The following is a 20578-nucleotide window of genomic DNA, read 5'->3' on the forward strand; positions in this document are numbered from 1 at the left end:
TTAAATAACAGCAAAAGGGGGAAAACAGAAAAACAAAGTGACAGGTGTTTTAGACAGAACCAGACAGTGGAAAATGTAGAGGAATCCAGAAGAAAAAAAGTCAATTAATTGGTCCTACAAAGACAGAAAAATCCACATGGACTGGATTGTTTTCTGCCCTTGTAATAAGAAAAATACGAACTAGTGAGCATTTTGATCTGTTGACCTCTGAGAGGAGCACCTTCAGTTCCTGGCAGATACTCTGAAGACAAGAAACCTATATCCTCCAAGGAAATTCTGTTTATTGTTGTTTATCTACTTTAAAAAAAACCAAAAACACCACAAGAAGTTTCCACAGAGATATGGTGGGGCAGCTCACACAACTGGAGCCCTGTGGTGGCTGGATGCAGTGTATTTAGGAAGATTTTTCACAGTTGTACCATTTTGAAACCAAAGATACAAAATAGTAAGAAACAGAGATAGCTAATTACACTCCATTGGCTTCAGAATATTTTGTACAACCTGTCTAAAGCAGGAAAGAAATAACAAAAGTGAGAGTGAATTCTGAAGTAAACAACACTCATAAGTAAAAATACTGGAGAATAAGATAAGGAAAAACAGCACACAAAATGATTGTATTGAAGTCACACTAGTCGTGCCTCTTCTGAAAAGCAGAATCCTCGAGTAGAATGTAAAACCAGTCAGTATCAATTGGCCTGCTCAAACCAGAAGACCTCAGAGCCATTGGCAAGTGTTTGGAACTAAGCATATCTGCTGTTCAGTCAGCTCTTATACAAGTTCTTACAGGACGTTACTTAAATAAATGCTTACTACTCTGCATTCACAGGACAAAGGAAAAATGAGGCATATTTTTGCAATAAAAATTTAAAAGGCTTGTTACATCTTTTTACTGCCTTTTGTCTGCATTAATGTTTATGTGTCATTACTTTAATTTTTGTTTTTTACTACAGGTAGGGCCCTAAAGTTAAGGTGGTAAACTACACGCTTTTAAAACAAGCAGATGTTTCCTTATTATGGAATAAGACTGTAGCTGTGTTTTATGCCAAGAATAAATCTTAACTTTTAATAGTTTTCATAAAAAAGGTTGGGGGTTTTTTTAAGTGGATTGAAGAGGGTAGAAAAAGACATGAATTGTTTAATATCTGCAATCCATTTAGGGGAACTGAAATCCTTTCCAGACTTACTATTACATAGTCACTAATGCATCAGTAAGAGCATGAACAGGGCAAAATCATCCTTGTCATAAGTCTATTGACTACCAAAATTCTGTAAGAAAGAGTATTACCTATCCAAAAGTGCTCAGAGCTTAACATTTTCAGTTTGTTTTCAAACTTTACACAGCATACAATAAATTGCAAAATACATGAAAACATTATTTTCACCCAAATACAATTTCATTTTCTTCACAATTACTTTCTAGTTCTTAAATTTTAAAGCACAGCATTGCACAGCCTCTGATGCCAAACATTTTCCATGCACAAAAACACCCAGGAACCACCTTTCTTCATCTTCAATAAAATACAATTTACTCCTTATAAAGAACAATTGTCTGACCAAACTAAGATAAAGCAAAGGAAAATTAAAAATAAAAACCACATTTAAAAAACTATTTTTATTTTTTAAGAGTGGGAGGAAAATGAAAGTTCTCTTTTCAAATTTTACCTTTGCTAGAAACTTCTTCCAGCCAAAAGACAGAAGAAAAGACAAAAGAAATGAGGGAAAAAATAAGAAAAATGTAAAAAAGAAAAATGTAAAAAAGAAATTAATTCTTTTAAAATGACATATTAAAAGGTGATTTTAAATTAAAAATATGAGTAATTCATCTGAATTTTTCAGTAAGAAAATGTAGTTGAAGGCATTTTGTCAAACACACAAGCAGGGAATATGCAAAAGGCCTGGCTCTATTATGTTACATTGCAAGTAAGCTCTGAGAATTCCCTTGTTCTATTTCGTTTTAAAAGGCTTGGTTATAAACCCAGATTGGATCAGCAGTGTTGGCTGCTTCACAAGTCCCATCTCCATTCCTCTCAGATTTTGTCAAGTTACCACAGCAAAAAGCCCTACCATTGACACTCTCTGTACCTGGCCCACAAAATAGATCGCAAAGTGAGAAATGAGTTTTATGCAGATGATATATTTGACAAACAAGATCCGTAACTGATTTAGCTCAGTGCATTTGCTATTATTTTTTATCTAACTATGCCTTTTATACCACCTTACGATCTGATCACTAACATCATACCTAAATTCATTCTTCTCAACGTAAACAGTTCACATCTATGAGCAACAAATCCCCAGGGGTTCTCTTTATCAAAGAAAAAACTGTACCCGCAGGTAAGTCTACAAAGGACCTTGGGATAAAACTGTACTATTAAGGACTGTCATGTTGGTCTAGGAAATGATTGGTATGGAAGGCCAGTAACTCAGCAAAAGCAGTACCACAATGAATCAATTTTCTTATTTTATATTGACCCTAAAATAACTTCTGTGCTGTTGAACTCTACACCAAGCAAGTGCCAGAAAAGGAAAGGATTTCAGGTATCTAGGGACTTCATTTTTGATCTAGTGTATCACTGAAGTGGAAAAGGAACATCAGACAAAGTGGTATGATCAGCAGAGTGTGTAAGAGACAGGAGACTGAACAATAGTGTAAGGGATATTTTAAGATTCTTTAAAGCAATATACTGTGTAGACAAATTTTAATACAAACAAGTTCCTAGACATTGTAGACATATTTATCACTTCAATAACTGAAAAAAAAATCAGTAATTTTTACCTAACTATCCCTATTAGAATGGCAATATTCACCTCTTGGTTGCTTCACAAATGTGTATACAATGCCATTATTTATAGCTGTTTGCAATTGTCTGCTTCTGAGGTACAAACACTGTGTAGACATTGTGGGACAACCACAAAATATTAGCTACCCCTCCATACAGCTCTACTGTCAATCATCAGAAGAGCTGGAGAAACAGAATCTTTAAAATTAATTTCTTCAATACAATGAAAAAGTCCAAATAATAAACTATGAAAACCATTATCATTTCAGCCAGCATCTTTAGCAGCAATTTCTCATTTTGCTGTTATTACAAAGAAACCCTCTCAAAAGTAGAGAGTTGCAAGACTAGCAAAGGCATAGCTGGCTGTAACTACGTCTGATGGAACAACGGGAGAATCTTGACTGCACGTAGCAAACACCTAAAATGAATTGCAACCCTAGACTTGGCTTGATTTTTATTTCACGTCATGGCAACCATCCCAGTCATGGGAGGGATTTAATTACATCACAAACAGTGGGTATTTCTATTGTCAGATTCTATTACTTTTGGCAATGCTGCAAATGGTAATATTATCTTTTACTAAACTAGCCCTTAGATTTTTTTTTCCACTTAGATATTATGCTCTGGTAAGAAGGTTGTTTTTAAAAAGATCTTATAAAAAATGGACTACTACAGAATATTAAACAATTAGAAAACCATAAAACTGTTCACTCTTATCATAATTTTTAAATTATTATTTATCTACTTCCAAAACCCATTTGACACGGGACAAACAAGATTTACTGAAAATGAACATATAAAATGCAAAATAACTCAGTTTTGGACATCTTTGTAGTTTGTTATTTTTTTAATTTGTAATATGTGTAACATCAAGTCTTGAAGTTAATACTATCAGGGAAAAAAGGCCTCAACTGACCCTTTTTTTTAACTGGAGAAATTCAGATAAATAAACCCAATGATTTTAAGTACATTAGAAACTTTAATAACAAAAATAATCTTATTAGGCAAAATCAAAAAAATCAGCACACAATCACATTAGGAAGCAACAGAGGTGAATTTTACCCAAGAATATCTACTTCAGTTAATGGTTCTGTAACTCAGGGCACAAACACTGCCTTGACTAGTTTTCAAAGAAAACACTTTACTGACTTTTTATTTTCCTGTTATATCATTCAAGTGACTTAGAGTCCACAGTTTTTCTTTTCATACAGCCCAGAATGACTCTGCAAAAGATTTACAATAATGATAAAGAAGTATTTTCCTCAGAACAGAAAGCTGCAGGAATCGAAATGATATATAGAAGTCAGCATCCATCAACTAGTATTCTACCACATAAGACAACACGGAGAACTACCAAAACACATAGGACTGTAATAACAGGGTCTAACTTTAAACATCTGGGACACTGAGCACATATCCTTCAGTGCTCATTTACAAGCTAATTCGAAGAGAAAAAAAATTTTCCTGTACAACACTATTATAATAAACCAAGCTGCTATAGAGTATGTAAATCATACAAAGATACACGTTCTTTATTTCTTTCAAAGATATTCTGTTTGCTGAGGACAGACGAATACAGTGTAGTAAGATCTGAATTTATAGTTAAAAAGCAACAATCACTAAGGCAACTCCTCCTTATGACAGAGTAATCAATTTTGTTCATTTTCTCTGCATTGTACATGGTCCATATAGTCTAGTTTTTAATATGGGACTAAGAAATATGACTGTGAAATGAATATATTTGTATTTAGAACATACATGCAAAGTATGTCCACTTTGCACAAAATTTTCAGGAAAATAATGTGGACATGCAGGATTTTATCACTAAAGACCGAAGTCACTCGTAAAAGCAGCTTGTATCCTTTCAAAATCACCTAAAAAACTTTTTAACTTTCCATTTGTTTTGTACATTAGTGATGTCTGGTTATTAAGTTCAATTTTTAAAAACAATACATTCCAGGATTCAAAACAGTATTTATGTAGTTAAATGCTTCCATTATTTCCATAAATGTCACTTTATTTTGATAAATTTCTTCCCTGTGCTCCCCCCACCCAAACCATAGGCCTTCTATTACCTATTTAATGCACAGTGGCTGATCTTTGATATGCTATTTATCTGCACTGCCATGACACGTGAGATAACTCATCCTTGAGCAGGTATGAGCTTGTACTCAAACAGATTGAGTACACTGGACTTCCAATACATCTTAAAATACTGAGGTCTTTAATGCATTCCATAGTACAGTGACAAACAATAAAAACAGTATCTTAAAAACCAGACTATTTTCAATCTGGTCAAGGTTGTAAATTTAATGTGGTTTTTTAGAACAGATCCATTTTCCATTTGCAGCTCTGAGGAAGATGAGGAAGCCTTAGGAATATACAATATTCTTATAGGAAAGCAATTACTATTTACTCTTAACACCCTTCTGCATTTTGATAAAGACTATTAAAAAAATCTTTATCTTTTTAGAATTCCTCCAAAATTTCACTTGCATTTATCTATAGATGCTCTCCTGCCTTGAACCAGGTTCTCAATTTTGAGCCAAATAATTATAAAAAAAGTTGAAGACAAGACTAATTAAATAAGACCACATCACTCAAAGCAGGATGCATGCCTCTGCCAAAAAGAGAGGACATTGCTCAAATTTTCTGTCATCTGTCATTCTTAGTTGTAAATCCGGATGGGAGTATTTCAAAGGCAAAGATAGAAAGTAGGAAAATAAGGAGATAAGAAGGAAGGAACAGATCATAATTTGAATCTTATTATTCATGCCTTCATAAGTTCACAAGATAAAAATGAAACCTGGATAGTTTGGTAACATGGTTCTATTTTAATGGAAAAAATACTGCTGAGTCTTTGTGACTAACTTACATGTCAGACTACACAAACAGAAAGCTGAGGTTTTAAGAGAAGGAGCAAGACTTTCTTAACAAGCTTATATATCAACATATTTTACATTTATTACGTGAAGGATCCTTTTTATAAGTTTATTTTTACCAATTAGTACTGACAGCAGCAAAGATGAACAAGGAGATTAAAGGCACCTCTTTGCATTACTTTTAAACCATGACAAGGTCAGAAATAATACAGATTTAGGTGACACATATATAATAGGCTCCAATCTCATTCACGCAATTTACCTCAACAAATCTGCCCCGTTTCCAATATGCAACTCATGTTCATTTGTTACAATTTCTGCACAGCATCAAGAAAATACAGAGCATTTCTTATAAATTCAGTCTACTATGGCATTTACTTAAAGACTAAAGGAAATGCAGAGGAACACTGTTCATCTGCTTCAAAAGTCAGAAAACTTTCAGCTGGACTACACAAACTCTCCTGCATTCATTAAATCTGCAACAACAGAGTATGTTTTTTAATTTGGGGTCAATTCAGCCTTAGTTGCCATATGAAAGCTGAAAGTAAAGTCTTCAGCCTAGGTGAATGAACTGTCTTTATTCAAAAGAAGATTACAGTGTTCCAACTGACTTCTACTGAATCAAAATTTCAGTTCAAATTTTAGGATTTTTTTTTCCTTGACGCAGGTAAAAATGTTTCTTTGTCCCTTCTGTGTAAGGTAATAAAGTTGAATTTGCTAGTATTCTATTAGCATACCATTATTAGGAGCCTAACTAGAATGCTGCATATCAAAGTGGAATTTTTGTTGCTAGAGAACTGGATATATTGCACTCCCTTCATGCCATGGTATAATTTACTATCTGCATCAGATGAATTGCCACTTCCATCAATCGCCAGCAATAACAGTAACAGGGATTAGCACTGTGGTTAGCTTCAGATAAAAAGTAATAGCATAACAAACAAAAGCGAAGCCTTATTCTATAAGTATCTTTAGCGTTGATAGTCTGACATTGAGGTCATGGCTTTTTTCCTTAGTAACAGCACTAGGTATATGAATTGTCTACACTGTGAGCAATTATTGCTACTTGCTAAAATCTCTGACTTTGAATTTTTTTTTTTTATGCAAGAAACACAAATAACCAGATAATGAATCAGTGGTAGCAGTGCCACTATTGGTGCTGCTGATTATCTTTTAAAAGGAAACAAACTTTACGCAGGTATTTCAAAAAGCCACATACCGAAATACACTATTTCAATAGCAATATTTTCCTTCTTTCTTGCATGTTCCTTCTTTCCAAAGGACACGAAAGGAAAAAGGAGAAGTACACGCTCCCAAAGTCTGTTCTTGTAATCACAGACAATAATCAAGACTTCCCCATTCTCAGCATTTTAGGTTTTGTCTAATCACTTCTAATATGAAAGAATATGACTACTGTAATCGTTCAAAGAGTTTCCTTTTAGAAATAAACAGATACAATCAAATCTGTTCTGACAGTTTAGGTTTATTCTTCATAATAAATTCTTAAATGGAGTATCTTTCTGTACTAATAAACAGGAAGAGTTATCAACTGAAGGGAATATTACTCTGACATTATGACATTCAGATGTTGTCTTGGCCATGGCAGCAGGTGACACACTGCAGTAGCATTACCTGTATGTTGATTTACCTGGCGACATTTAGAGAAACAGCCTCACAATATGGCTTTTGGACTTCAAATAAATTTCCAGTTACAAAAGTATTTTGGTGGAGTTATAGCTAGACACAGGACAACAGAACAAAACAGAAAAAAAACCCTCATGGTGTTCATTACTGGATTGTTGCACTTGTCTTTTGGCCTGAAAAGTTACCTGATGCTTAGAGCCATGCTGTGTAATTTCCCTGGGGAGCGAGGAGGATTTGTCAATGAGTCTGACATTTCTCTTGTCCAGTTATACCGATTCCACAAGAAAGATAAAAAGATGTCCTATTTCCCTGAGGAAAAAGTAGCAGAATCTATTTCCCTTACTGGCATTTTTCAAATCTTCCTGTCTCCTCCTGTCTCACAGGTGGAATTACCAGTTACAGCTTTTCAAAATAGTGGTTATTAATTTTTTATGATGGCCAAATTGAAGTATAAAAATAGCTAATGATAATAACACATGTCAGTTCTCCCACAAACAAAAAAATCTGAGAATCAAATTTTTGATTACACTGATTAATTTGACCCAAAATAATTATTTTGAAGAGATAATGGTTGGAATTCACCAGCTATAGGCTAAGTACCATCTTCTTCAACATGATATTTTTACCTCCCTGGATTGTCCCATTCTTTAGGACTATTTCCTCTCAATATCTTCCTCTCCAGTTCCTGTCTGGAAGTCAGCAAGCATTTATTCCTACCTTCCTAGTCAAAAGTATTTATTATATTTGACCTTCCTCCAGACATAATTTTTTTGCTCACTACAATTTTATTTTCTTTTTGGCTGACTCAATTACACACCTCATGTGCTCTGTTGACAGCTACATTTCTCCATGGCTTCCAGCTCATCATCTGCCTTTGACCTGTGTTACCGCAGTCAGCAAGTGCTCCAAGCCTTGCATTTGGAGTCTGTTCTCAGGGAAGTCTCTCACTCCGCCTGCCTTACTTTCTGCTCAATCCTTGCTCCCTGTCTGGTGATTCTTCCTGTTTCTCTTATTACAACAAAAATGAACATGAAGAAACAGATGAATATGAAGAAACAGATACAGCTGAGAACACTAATTCACAGCTCACAGTCCCAAAATCTCATGGCTCAGAAGAGGGAATAATTAAAGACTGAGTACTCCCCAGCATGGCTTTAATATCCCCTCATACAGAAACACAGAGAGAAAGCTCTCTTCATATTTTCACCACAAAAAAGCTAGTGTTCAGCACTGAGAAATCTGTCCAGATAGATAACCATCAGAAGGCTGCTGCACAAGAACCTCAACAAAATCCTGCATGTGTGATACCTGAGGATTTATTATTTGAGCGCATCTTCTGATCTGAAAAACGTTCCACCACACTGGACTGATTTTTACAACACAGTAAGAATAATAACTTTTTTCTGTTTCGCTAGCTTGCTTTGATGACCTATTGATTTACTCAACTGGTTTCCTGAAACATCTGGGGCACACAGATATGACACCAAACTATCTCACGGAGACAAGATTAAAGCTGAAAGTTCCAAATTGACCTTTCATTCAGTAAGATCTGAAAAGAATCTGTATGCTTCCTTTGACAGCGGTATCAGTGCAGCCCAGCAAAGAGAGGTTGCAATGATGAATCTCAACAGGACTCAGGAGTCCTTTATGTGATTTTATCAGTCACTATCTGCGCTGAATTAAAGAGTTGGTTATAAAGGCAGTCTGTGTGTGATCTTCAACAACTGTTTATGTCACAGAAGAGAAGAAAATGAGTGGTAAAGAGCGTGAGACCCTTATGCTTAGAATGTCCATAACTAATACAGAAACTAAATATTCAGACTCACCAATGTAATCAAGCAGGTCAATGGATACTATCAGCATCCTTTCAAGAGGAGTGCTCTTCAGGAAGGAGCAGCTACCACACATGCATTCATAATCTGCGCACCTTTAACAGTAAGTTGGGCAAAAGCTCATTAATAAATGTTTCCTAGACATAACTGGGACTTGCTGTAGCAATACAACGGACTATGTTCTAACACAGTAACACACAGTCTTGTCTTATGTATCAGAACTAATCAATGCATTACAACTGCATCAAGTGCTACACTCCCAGTGCATTAAAATAGAATAAGAAAATGTAAATCACAACTTCATTAAAAAATATTGAAAAGGCATAAAAGTACCAAATACATACTGGGAAAATAGGCAATATATGGAAAATGGCCCCTATCTAGTGGATTACAAAATACAACACAACCGCGTAAGTGCTCAAAAACAATGTGTTCAACAGGAAAGGAAATAAAGACACTTCTTCATTTAACTGAAATAAATCAGGCACACAACAAAATAATTTCTTCGAACAGGATAATGATTTGTCTTGCACAGTTATCAAGCTTTTGAATCAGCACAAAGAGGTAGAGATGTCAACAAAATAGAATGGTAGTAAGTCACAACAAGTTTGAAATTGATCTGTATGAAAAGTCCATTTGGGTTGCCAAGTGAAATCGGGAAAATAATACAATCACTTTGAAATGGAAAAAAAAAATAAAATCTAAGGACAACAGGTTTTTTGTTCAGGCAGAAAAGAAGTTTCAACCAAAACCTAAATGTTTCTTTTAATCATTTTCAACAAAAAGCAGCCAAACTCACTCTGAAAGTATAGTTTCCATTAATTATTTTTTCCTGAAGAACTTCTTTGCTTGAAGAAAAAAAATCAAGTGTAATTCAACCCAAATTCAAAATAATTCTATTTATTTCAGTTTTCCAATGACTTTGTCTCACCCAAAACAAGTTTTGACAGACTGACAAAAAAAAAAATCACCATAACCGTACATTAAATTGATGCAAAAGGTTTCTTGTTAATCTGTTTACAGATTTGTGAAAACAATATTATAGAGAATATACTTACAAAAATTAGTGAACATGAACAAAACAGAGTTTGTGGTTTTTTTAATTAAATATTCCCAAAAAATGCTAAACTCCAAAATCAAGAGAGATTGGTAGGTGCATGATTTTTCAGAAGATAATTCTCGATCTGGAAGTAGCATTGAAGATTTTCAGGATTTTCAAGAATTTCAAGCAGGAATTAGGTGTTTTACTTTTAACTTCTGATTTTGCTTATCTCTTCCACCACTTTTAACTTGTGGAAAAGAAGACTTAGAAGATGTATTTGTTACCCATGCATTACAACACCAGTTAGTTCTACAGAAAGGTACTATGGTAATTCAATCAAGAACCAAGACATAATGAAAAATTAAAACCAGAATGGTTTTGATCAGGGAAAGCAAACAACATTAAAAACCTTTTGTGAGAATTCTCATAGCTATTTAACAGCTTGTCCCCGTTTTGGTTAAAACAGAACCGATTTTCTTCTACTGAATCTTCCTTACAGATAAGTTCATCCAAGTAACTGCATTTTTCTGAAGCTGGCTGCATATTTTACAGATACCGTCCGCTCCAGAGCTGATAACACCTAATGTTTATAGTTACACTGAGCTAACGGTAGGAAAAGAATGCAGAAAAAGGCCCCTGTTTAGCACTATAGCAGCCAAGGTCACCAACAGGTCTCTTAGGTCCCGCAAGTGAGGAGTCAGAAGGGGGCATACTTGCAGGAAGGGGCAGACAGGACAGGTGACCCAATTTTGACCAACACGGTATTCCATGCCATGCACGTCATCCTCAGCTTAAAGCTGGGGGATCACAAGGGTCTCGCTCTCTTCGTTCATGGCCGCCTTCTGAAGAGGACCTTGTTCATTGTTCTGCCTGCGATCCTGATCCAGACTGCGATCCATGCATTCCTGAGTCTAGTTCCCATCTATCGCTGAGTCCAGTCTGAGAATTCCTGGTGCTGCCTGGACACCAGCGCCACGGCACCCAACTCCGGGAAACTCAGTATCGGTTTTGTATATTTTGTGTTATTTCTCTTATTATTAATACTATTAGTATTATTAGTAAAACTTTTTATATTCAATTTGTAAGTCTGTCTCCCTTTTCCCTACTTCTGGTGGAAGGGTGGGGGTTAATAGAGAGCATCTGTCATGCAGTTTATTGACGCCCTGCTTTAAACCGTGACACAGCTAAAAATAAATACTTTAGGAGCACTCTTTTCTAAAAAAATGGCAAACTTTAAGACATGGAATGGAAAAACAATCACCATAAGAGGTGCAAGAAGAAGCAGTTTACACAACAGTTCTATGAACAGAATCAACAAAAAAAAACCAGAACAAGATTAACGTAACATTAAAACACTACAGGTGATAACATCTCTTTAGGGCTGAAATAGGCATGGCCTAAGCCCACCTACCCTTAAAGGAACTGGTATAAAGTCGTGATGAATTCTAACTGCAAGGTACTCCAGACATGCAGTGTTCAACAGCCTTTGCACTCACTGCTGTGTATATATTCAGCTTATTAATCACATTTAAGCTGAATTAATCAACACCTAAACTACTCCCCTGAATCCAAAAAAGACAGCCTTTAAGGACACTGTGTAGAAAAGACACTGCAACTGAGACCTCTATTATCTTTCAGACAATGCTGGACAGGTGTTCTCACTGCCCTATCAGTTTTCTTCTCTCCTCTTGAGTCTGACCGGCACCACCAGACCTGTGCTTCACCACTATTACTAGCAAGGAGTAAAGCATTCACTCATTCCGCACGGAAGACAGCGTGAAAGGTCCCAACTGTGTCCTGTGCCATGTTTGACACTCCCAGGAATCAGACCACACCATCACGCCGAAGGATGGAAGCCGATATACAGCCTTACAGGAAGGAGGGTGAGTTCTGTTTCCACTGCCAGAACTGTATGTTACAAATAGGTGTCTTTCTCTCCACTTCTGTTTGAAAAGAAAATGCGTGCAGAGGCACTTTAATAACATCTCCACTGTGGCAATTTAGCAGCTGTGTACAATGACAAATCTGAAACAAATGTTTTGACTTTTGCTAATTGAAGACATTTTCAGATTCCTGAAAAAAAATCTCAGCATTTCCATTTTACATCCCTACTACTACTGAAAACAAATACCAAAGTTTTCCATAAAACAGACACTCTGATTTTTGCCCAATTCAACAAATTATATAGTATTTGAATCTAAGTGTTAAACTATGAGTAGGCAATACTCCATAATGTGTTATTACAGAAAACAGTTCGCTATAATTGTTCATAAGATTCTGGTAAGAGCAGGACGTCCAGCACTGTATATCAATATGTCAGAGAATCACTCCCCAAAATCACACTTGTAATCAGTTGTGATTGCTAGTCTTCCTGCTAAACAACGCCCTTGTTATTAGTCTTTGACGCGGTATCATTTGCTCAAGGCAAAACAGAATATGAACCGAGTAAGTGATATATTATCCACACCAGCCTAGCAATTCAGTGTCAAGCCTCTAATAGAGACAAATGTCGGGAATATTTGTGGGGGGGCAAATGTTTCTGCCTCCATCCTGATCTTCCCTACAGCCATAATCAGCATAGTTACACATATAAAAAGATCTTGTTACTGAAATAAATAGTGGAACTAGAAGGTTTAAACGTTTTAGAATTAAAAATACGGAAATTCATAAAGTTGCATAAACATATGCAAAGTGTCATATCAATGACGATTTTACCGGGTCAGTTAAAGAGAATTTTCTGAAATAATTTCCCTAGCAAGACAATATGATAAGGACAGTCCTGCCTGAATGTACTCAATCTTCATTTTGAAAGTAGTTTGTTCTGGGGCTGAGGACTTTAGTCTACTTTGATCCTTGTCACTCTTCCCCATGCTTTTGGTCTCCCTGCTCTCCCATGGAAAAGGCTAACCGCAGTTCAAGAATTTTTGTCTAACCATGGAACCTGTAATTCACCTGTAGACATGCTCTTCAATTCAGAGCCTGTTAAGTTATACTAACAGACTTTTTACATGCTTTGTTCTCAAATTTAATTAAATGACTTAAGAACTTGCTTCTACTTTGAATAATAACATTATTAAAAGTTGTTGTCCCAAAGAACATTAAATTTTCCCCTCTTCTTCGTTCCTGTTTTCTTGCTGACAACACCACTATCTGTCAACTACTAAATCACTGTAACTTGTGTGGTGAATGTGAATTCTAATTTTTGTGCAGATGATAAATGAAGTAGATTTACCCGCAAGCACCAGATAATTTGCTGATACTCGCAGTGTGAAAGCAGATCAGTCTTGCAACAGTCTTCAAATTTTATCCATCCTTTATTGAAACCCTTACTGAAATTAGTGTTTGCATTAATATTTGCTGTAGCTTGGTTTGCCAGGTCATGCACTAAAAACAACTCCTGGAAGTCGAATTACATTTCACTAACATTCCAACATTCTTAAAAGACTGTTGCTTAAACAAAAATCTCCTTTCTCTATTTTCTGAGAAGACACACAAACAGAAGAAAGATACTTACATAGGGAAATACATGTTTCGAGTTTTGGGTTTCTTTTACACTAAATTGACTCTTAAGACTTGCAGTGCTGGTATGAGATTATATTTTAAAGAAAAAGAAGAGAATGCATACAGAGTGTGATAGGTTTACCATGAGGTAAACCTATCACACTCTGTAATTTTTGTGTTTCTTTTAATGTCCCATATTTCCCCTGCCCTTGACTGTAAATACCACTACATCTTCAGACCTTCCTAATAATAGAAAAACCTTCCACTGGTGAATTAAGCTGACTTTATAGTTGCTTTGTACTGCCATAGTGAGGTCGGGATTTCAGGAACCTCTCACTGACAAAAGCACTTTGCATATCTGTAAGAAAAATTCAACTTCTTTGAGTGAAGAATATAATCTTGCATCACTTCCTTTGGCATAATGCCAGTTTAAGAATCAATGTGTTCAAAAGTGACAAAATTCAGTTCTTCATAACAGTTAACAGAGAGTGCTTGAGTATTCAGTAAAATGCTAAGGATGGCTGTGACAGACCACACTAGAATACTTATTTCATAATGCAGAAGTCTAATATGTCTTCAGAGAAAAGATGTGAACTGTAGCTAAGGGAATGATGCTCAAATTAAGTTGGTAATATCAAAATCTTACTCCTGTCTGAAATTTTTTATACTTTTGCCCTTCCACAGCAGGCTGACCAGTTATCCAGAACAGCATCACTCACATTTGCAGAGCTGCTAAATGATTACTGAGTAGCTTCTCGCTGGTCATCATGGTTTTTACGTGAACACAGAATAACGAGCTGTATCATGGACTGGTTTTGCATAGCTCAAAACAAGGCCAGCTCCGGTATGAAATCCAATAGCAACAAGGTGAAGCCACTCTTCAGAAATCAGCAAAAGAAATTCATACAGTAACTGAAATAAATTTAATCAGAGATGTGGCAATGAGTTACAAAGAAATGGAGCGACAGTCTGGAAAGGCTTAAGCAATCCCTGCTCATTATGTCTGGACACAGACATCACACACATTACTTCTTAGTCCATTGAGAAGAGGTGGACCTGATGTGGACAACAGGAGGCTTTATTCTGGTTGCCTCTGGCTGGTTGAATGCAAAGGACATGCTGCTGGTGGCAGCAGTTTGAACGTTTTAGTTGATATATTTCATTTCAACCTATGTCCTGTATTTCAAGAAGTGAACCTTGAAGCAAAACCCAATAAAATGAGGGCATGAAATTTGCTTCTTTTCTAGGTCGGTTTAAACAGCTATTAAGCCTGTAGGTTTTAAAGCAGTGTCTCAGTCTATGAACTTGAAACCTTGTAAAATATCTCTGCTGCTGAGAAATGGCCACAGCAATCTCTCTTTTTGTTTACGAGAAACAGTTGGTCACGGTTTTAGAACCTGTGGAAGAAGCTTCAGCCTCTAGCATATTTTAGCCACTGAGTTTTTTGGTCAGTAGCATATTATGAAATGTTGAATTCTTAAATGAAAAAGACAAACGCCTACCATCAGTTGGGATTTTTCTGAGTAAAATTGTAAAGTCTGATCCTCGGTTAAGACTACTAGTAATTTTAATGACTGCATTCTGATCCTGCAAAGAAGTCTATTCACCACATCTCTCATTTTTCTACCACAGATTCACCAAGAGGACAGTTGATCTGCATCTGTCCAGCACAAGGAAAACTGATAAATAATTCCAGTACTAGGACAGGTTACTTGATCACTACTTCCCCTCCATGTACACTTGTCTACATAAGCCACCAATATCCTTCCCTCTAATTCCACTGTGCTACAATATGTACTTCCATTCTTATGGGATGAACGATTGCTTTATAATCTTTTAAATCACTGAGCTCCACAGTGAGTACCTTACAGCAATACTATCACAAACAGGTCAGGCAGTAATTGTTTCCCTGTGACTAATTTAATATAAATTGAGGCATTTGACTTCCATTCAGAAACTGTAATCACAGCAAAAAGTCAATATTTTCTCTACTCCCTCATCATCATTATCACCACCCATCAGAGCCTGACTCTTAAACATGTCTCAAATTAATCCCCAATTCAGATGTATTAATAGATTCAAACATAGGTGCTCAAAACCACATAAAAACAAGAACTGCACTGGAAAAATCACTAGAAAACACGTGACTATTTGGGAACAATCTTGCATTTGCAGACATGTGGAGTATTGCAGGCGATAAAAAGTCCTCTTTAAAGTTATTATCTTTGCTCTTAAAAAATGCATCAGAAGTACCACAGCTTTAATAACAAAGGATGTTACTATAAACTCTGAATCATCAAAACAGAGAATATAAAGTTCTGGAAAGCTCTGTGCAAAGGTAGCTTTGAACTCTATGCTTACTCCCCAAGCCGGTATGCTCAGCATCAGATTGAGACCCAGTGCGCTCTAGCTGTATGTTGTCCCCTCACAGCAACAGGAATTATGGTTTTAATAAGGTGGTTTTACCTAATACCTCCAATTTGAGCAACATTTCTTCTCCTAAATAGTAAAAATCAAATACATCTGCACTTCCACTAAGTTTTAAGATCAGTAAGGCAATGTCTACTGAAATACTAAAAAAAAAACTCTGTTACTATGACCCAGCAACATCCCTGGACCATAATCACAAACATGTCATTTAGCACATACAGATTATTCATTGTAAATATTTGACAGTGAGCTGCATTCTACCTCTAACAGCATGTAACCAGCCCCTGCCTAGAACTGCAGCTAAAAACTGAATCACTGATACGGTACTTGGTCCCGCAGCCATATTCTATGAAAAAAACCCTCCTGAAATTAACAGAGTTTTGCCTGATTAAAAAGACCAAATAAATACATTTGGCAGAATCTGGAAACGCAATGGTATTGAAGAAAAGAAGTGTTACTTCTTTTCCTACAATAGGTATCAGGTTCAGAATGATAAAAAAATCCTTGTTGCTTTCCAAGAGATTATGCGAAGCATATGCAGCTTGCAACATACATGTCTCAACCATTCAATGGAAAAAGATAAGTCGTCAGATTTTGACTATTTACACACAGAGATATGTTATATCGAGCTAGTGAAAAGTACAGGAAATCACCTCTGAAACGCCTGTGATTGAGCTCCATTTCAGAATTCAACAACCCGGTTTAGATTTTCTTTTTACCGCTAGCTGTTCAAAGTCTCTCTTTCATACTTCAACACTTTGCCACTGCTCAGGCAGATCTGGTTTGATTCAGAAGGTATAAAACAACATAGCTTTGCTAAAGCAATATGGGTCTTGATCAAAGAACATGTTATAGGATGCATTATTACTTACTAACAGGTATAGTTTCAAGAGTGAAGTTTCAGAACTAATTCCATTTTACTAAATTTAAAGGCTTGCAACCATGTACAGAGAGCAATGGTGCATTATTACGTCGATTGCTTGTTATGTTTCAAATTGTTACCCTGCTTCAGGACAAGGAAGTCATATATTCAAACAACCCTGACAACAGTAAATTTATGCTTGGCTCTGCCAGAATCAGTAGCAAAGTACAAAAACCAGCATGGGACGGAAATGACTGTGCCTTCTTTAAATGCATTATCAATGCTAAAGAAACGCTCAGTGTGGCACCACTGAGGTTGGGTTGTCTTGTGCATGCCATGCTCTTTCCTAACTTCACTAAGATACTGGAATTAACGTCCTTACATACTAAGATAACACTAATAAAACAATGCAGTAAACTACGTAATCTACCCACCTAATAGGTTAAAGATTAAAACAGAAGTCCACGTCCTTTAACTTTTGACACTATTCAAACTTTATTATTTGAGAATTATACACAAAAATCCAAACTATCATCAGTGTTAAAATTACTCTGTTCAAACTCTGAAACCATTGATATTTTAAGACAGAGTATCTGATTGCTGCTCTCTCTGACACTACAAAGGACCGTGATCAGTGCAGGTGTTGTTATTACTTTTTATGTGAAGATAGAAAATTGAAATAGAGGTCCGTCTTGGCCCAGTGCTAAACCAGAAACTCAGTAACTCATACTATATTAACAAAACAGTCCCTTCTTTCACAAGCCAAGAAAATGAGAAAAAATTAACTATGGCAAATACACACATCATTTAATTTCCTTAGTTTTCTCACTGATTTATATCTCATTGACAGCTTGTCAGAAGGAAACTTTGTAACAAGTGGATATGATGTCAAATCCACATATAACGTTTTCTGTCACTCCAAAAATGTTGTTTACTATTGGATTTGATGCCATATCCAAGAATGTAAACAGTTTGACTAATAGCTCTGGATGTGAAATATCAACAGAAACATTTCAAACAGACCTTAGTCCAACGTTCTAATTCTCATATATTGATGCAAAAAGGAAAAAATCCCAACAATTCAGTAATAATACTACAATGTAAAGTTCTGGTGAAAAACAATTCCAGATTTGCTTTCTTACTTCATAAATCCAGAAGAACCACTGAGATAGCTGCCTTTGTTCCATCAACCGTATCTCCTGAATTTAAACAAAGCAAGAACTACCACTGCAGAAAATACTTTCAATCTCTGTTGGGCACTCAGCATTTTAAGACAGATGTAAAAATACAGCTCTAGATAGTGTTTAAGCTTGAAGCAGCAATCTTATCAGTTGTCACTATTACGGATTTCACATGACTAGTTTTTATTCACATCTGACCCTGTTGTGGGAGACTGTATTTTATTTAAACATGAGTTTCCAATGAGGTATCATGATCATGCAGTAGAAAAATCAATTTTTCCACCCTTAGCTAGCATGAATTGACATGGCTTCACTGAAGCACATCAACATAAGCAAACTGAAACCAGGACAGGATCTGTTTCAAAATAAATGACTCTGCTTTTCTTGCTCAAGCTAAAATTCCTGTCAGGGGAGAGAAAGCAGATCTACGCCCTTAGCAAAAAAGTTAAGCTGAAGGGAACAAGATGATGCACGAATGCAGTGATGCCCCTATATTTACTGCCAGTACACAGCTCTCACATGTACACATTGATCCATATGTACTAAAACTGCATGCCTGTTCACACAGTACGCACTCTGTCTCTTACTCGCAATTAAGTGAATATTCTTTAACCCTGCAACCCAAATTGCTTTCTGATAGTTCATCTCTAAAATAGTGTCAACTTTCTGAGAGTCACTGCACTAGTACATTTAGTGCACACAGTAACTATAGTAGGCATAACTGGATTAGAATGTATCGCTTGTACAATGATTTGCCGTCCCAGGATCAGGAACACAATCTCCATGTTGGTGACTGCCTAACAGTAAGCTGTCCAGTTGGGCTTCGTTCTGTTATACAGAAGTACGTGAGCTTTCGGTTCAGTTATGTATGAATTGGATATATTCTATAATATAGTTCTGGGATTAGAAAATGTCAGGAGTGGTACAGATATATTTCAGATTCCACAGTGAAGATTATACTAACAGTAATTCAATGGTTTTCAAATTTGCTGCTTTACTGCACATTCCTCAAAAATGATTCTCTCCTCTAGTCATGCCATGTGCCCGCCCTGCTCCCCGCTTAAGGTACCACACAATTCCTCTTCCATTGCTCCAGCTATCACTTTTCCCTAACTTCTTGACAGACCAAAACTCCGAAATGCACACTATTTTAATGTTTTTATTATGTCCATTTTAAATATGGCATAACCCAGACTGAAGATAATTTATACATTTTTGTTCCAAATCTTATTTACATTTAGATGCTAAATAAAATATTTTTAGCCTAGAAAATTAACCATTTGACCTTGAGTAGAGACCTAGCTGTCAGCCAACATACTCACTGTCCCCCAACATTCTTCTGCTTGCATACAGCAACAGTGAGAGACAGAAGGAATTATAAGATGCCACAGTAAGTATAAGCTATCAGTGACAAAAAAAAAATCAGACCTGAAAGACTTGATTGTTATGAATACATATTAAATGATACAGCAGTGATATTAATTATTTGGACATTTTCAGAAAAACAACTTGAAATTCGTCTTCTAAGCTGCATATCATACATATTAACAAAGAGAAATTTGGAGCTAATCTCAATATTTTGCATTTTTGCTTTCAGGATAAGTTTCACATGTAAAGTCTGTAATAAGGCAGCCACTAACAAGATCTTTTTTGCCTAATCATGCAGAACAGGAGGAGGCATTTACAGCAGAACATGTTCAGTGACTTTTGTGGTTAAGAACATCCGTTTTAATAATTTTTTCCTCTGAATTTTTAATGCATATATTGTTACAAAACATACATGCTTTTATTAAATTTGTTACGCAAAATCTTCTGGGAGAAAACCAGTAAGATGAAGTGGAATTAAATACACACCCCACTGCATTTCTGTTTCTCTAGGCACAATATAAAGCTGCAATCTAACCCCAAGATAACCCTTGTAAAAGGATGTGTCAGGCATAGCTCCTTTTATATACAGATATATATACACGCACACAGAGAAAGTTGTACCACAAAATCCAAATACTTCAGTTGTTCTTGGAACAGAAACTTTACTTGCACAAATACACTGCTGAGACCCCAGCACCAAATTCCTCTGTCTGAAGTAACATGACACAATATTTATCTTTCTTGTACTCTCAGGCAGAAAGAAATAAAAGATTATAAATACAGATGATGTGGCTTTTGACCTATTTCTGGAAAAGTATGTTCCAAAATATTCCCCCCACCCCATTAAATCCTCAAAATCCACAGTTAGCAACAGATTTTAAAAACATATAGCAATAAAGTAACTTCTGTCCCACTTTCAGAAATAAGATAGAAAAAGGTAAAATACAGACTTGCAACCAGAAATTACTGAAAATTACACAGTAACATCTTCTCAGACACATGCAATACATTAAACACTGAGAAGAGCATGATTACAAAACTGCAACACACCTGAAT

This window comes from Opisthocomus hoazin, chromosome 12, assembly GCF_030867145.1.
Source record: "Opisthocomus hoazin isolate bOpiHoa1 chromosome 12, bOpiHoa1.hap1, whole genome shotgun sequence".
Lineage (NCBI taxonomy): Eukaryota > Metazoa > Chordata > Aves > Opisthocomiformes > Opisthocomidae > Opisthocomus > Opisthocomus hoazin.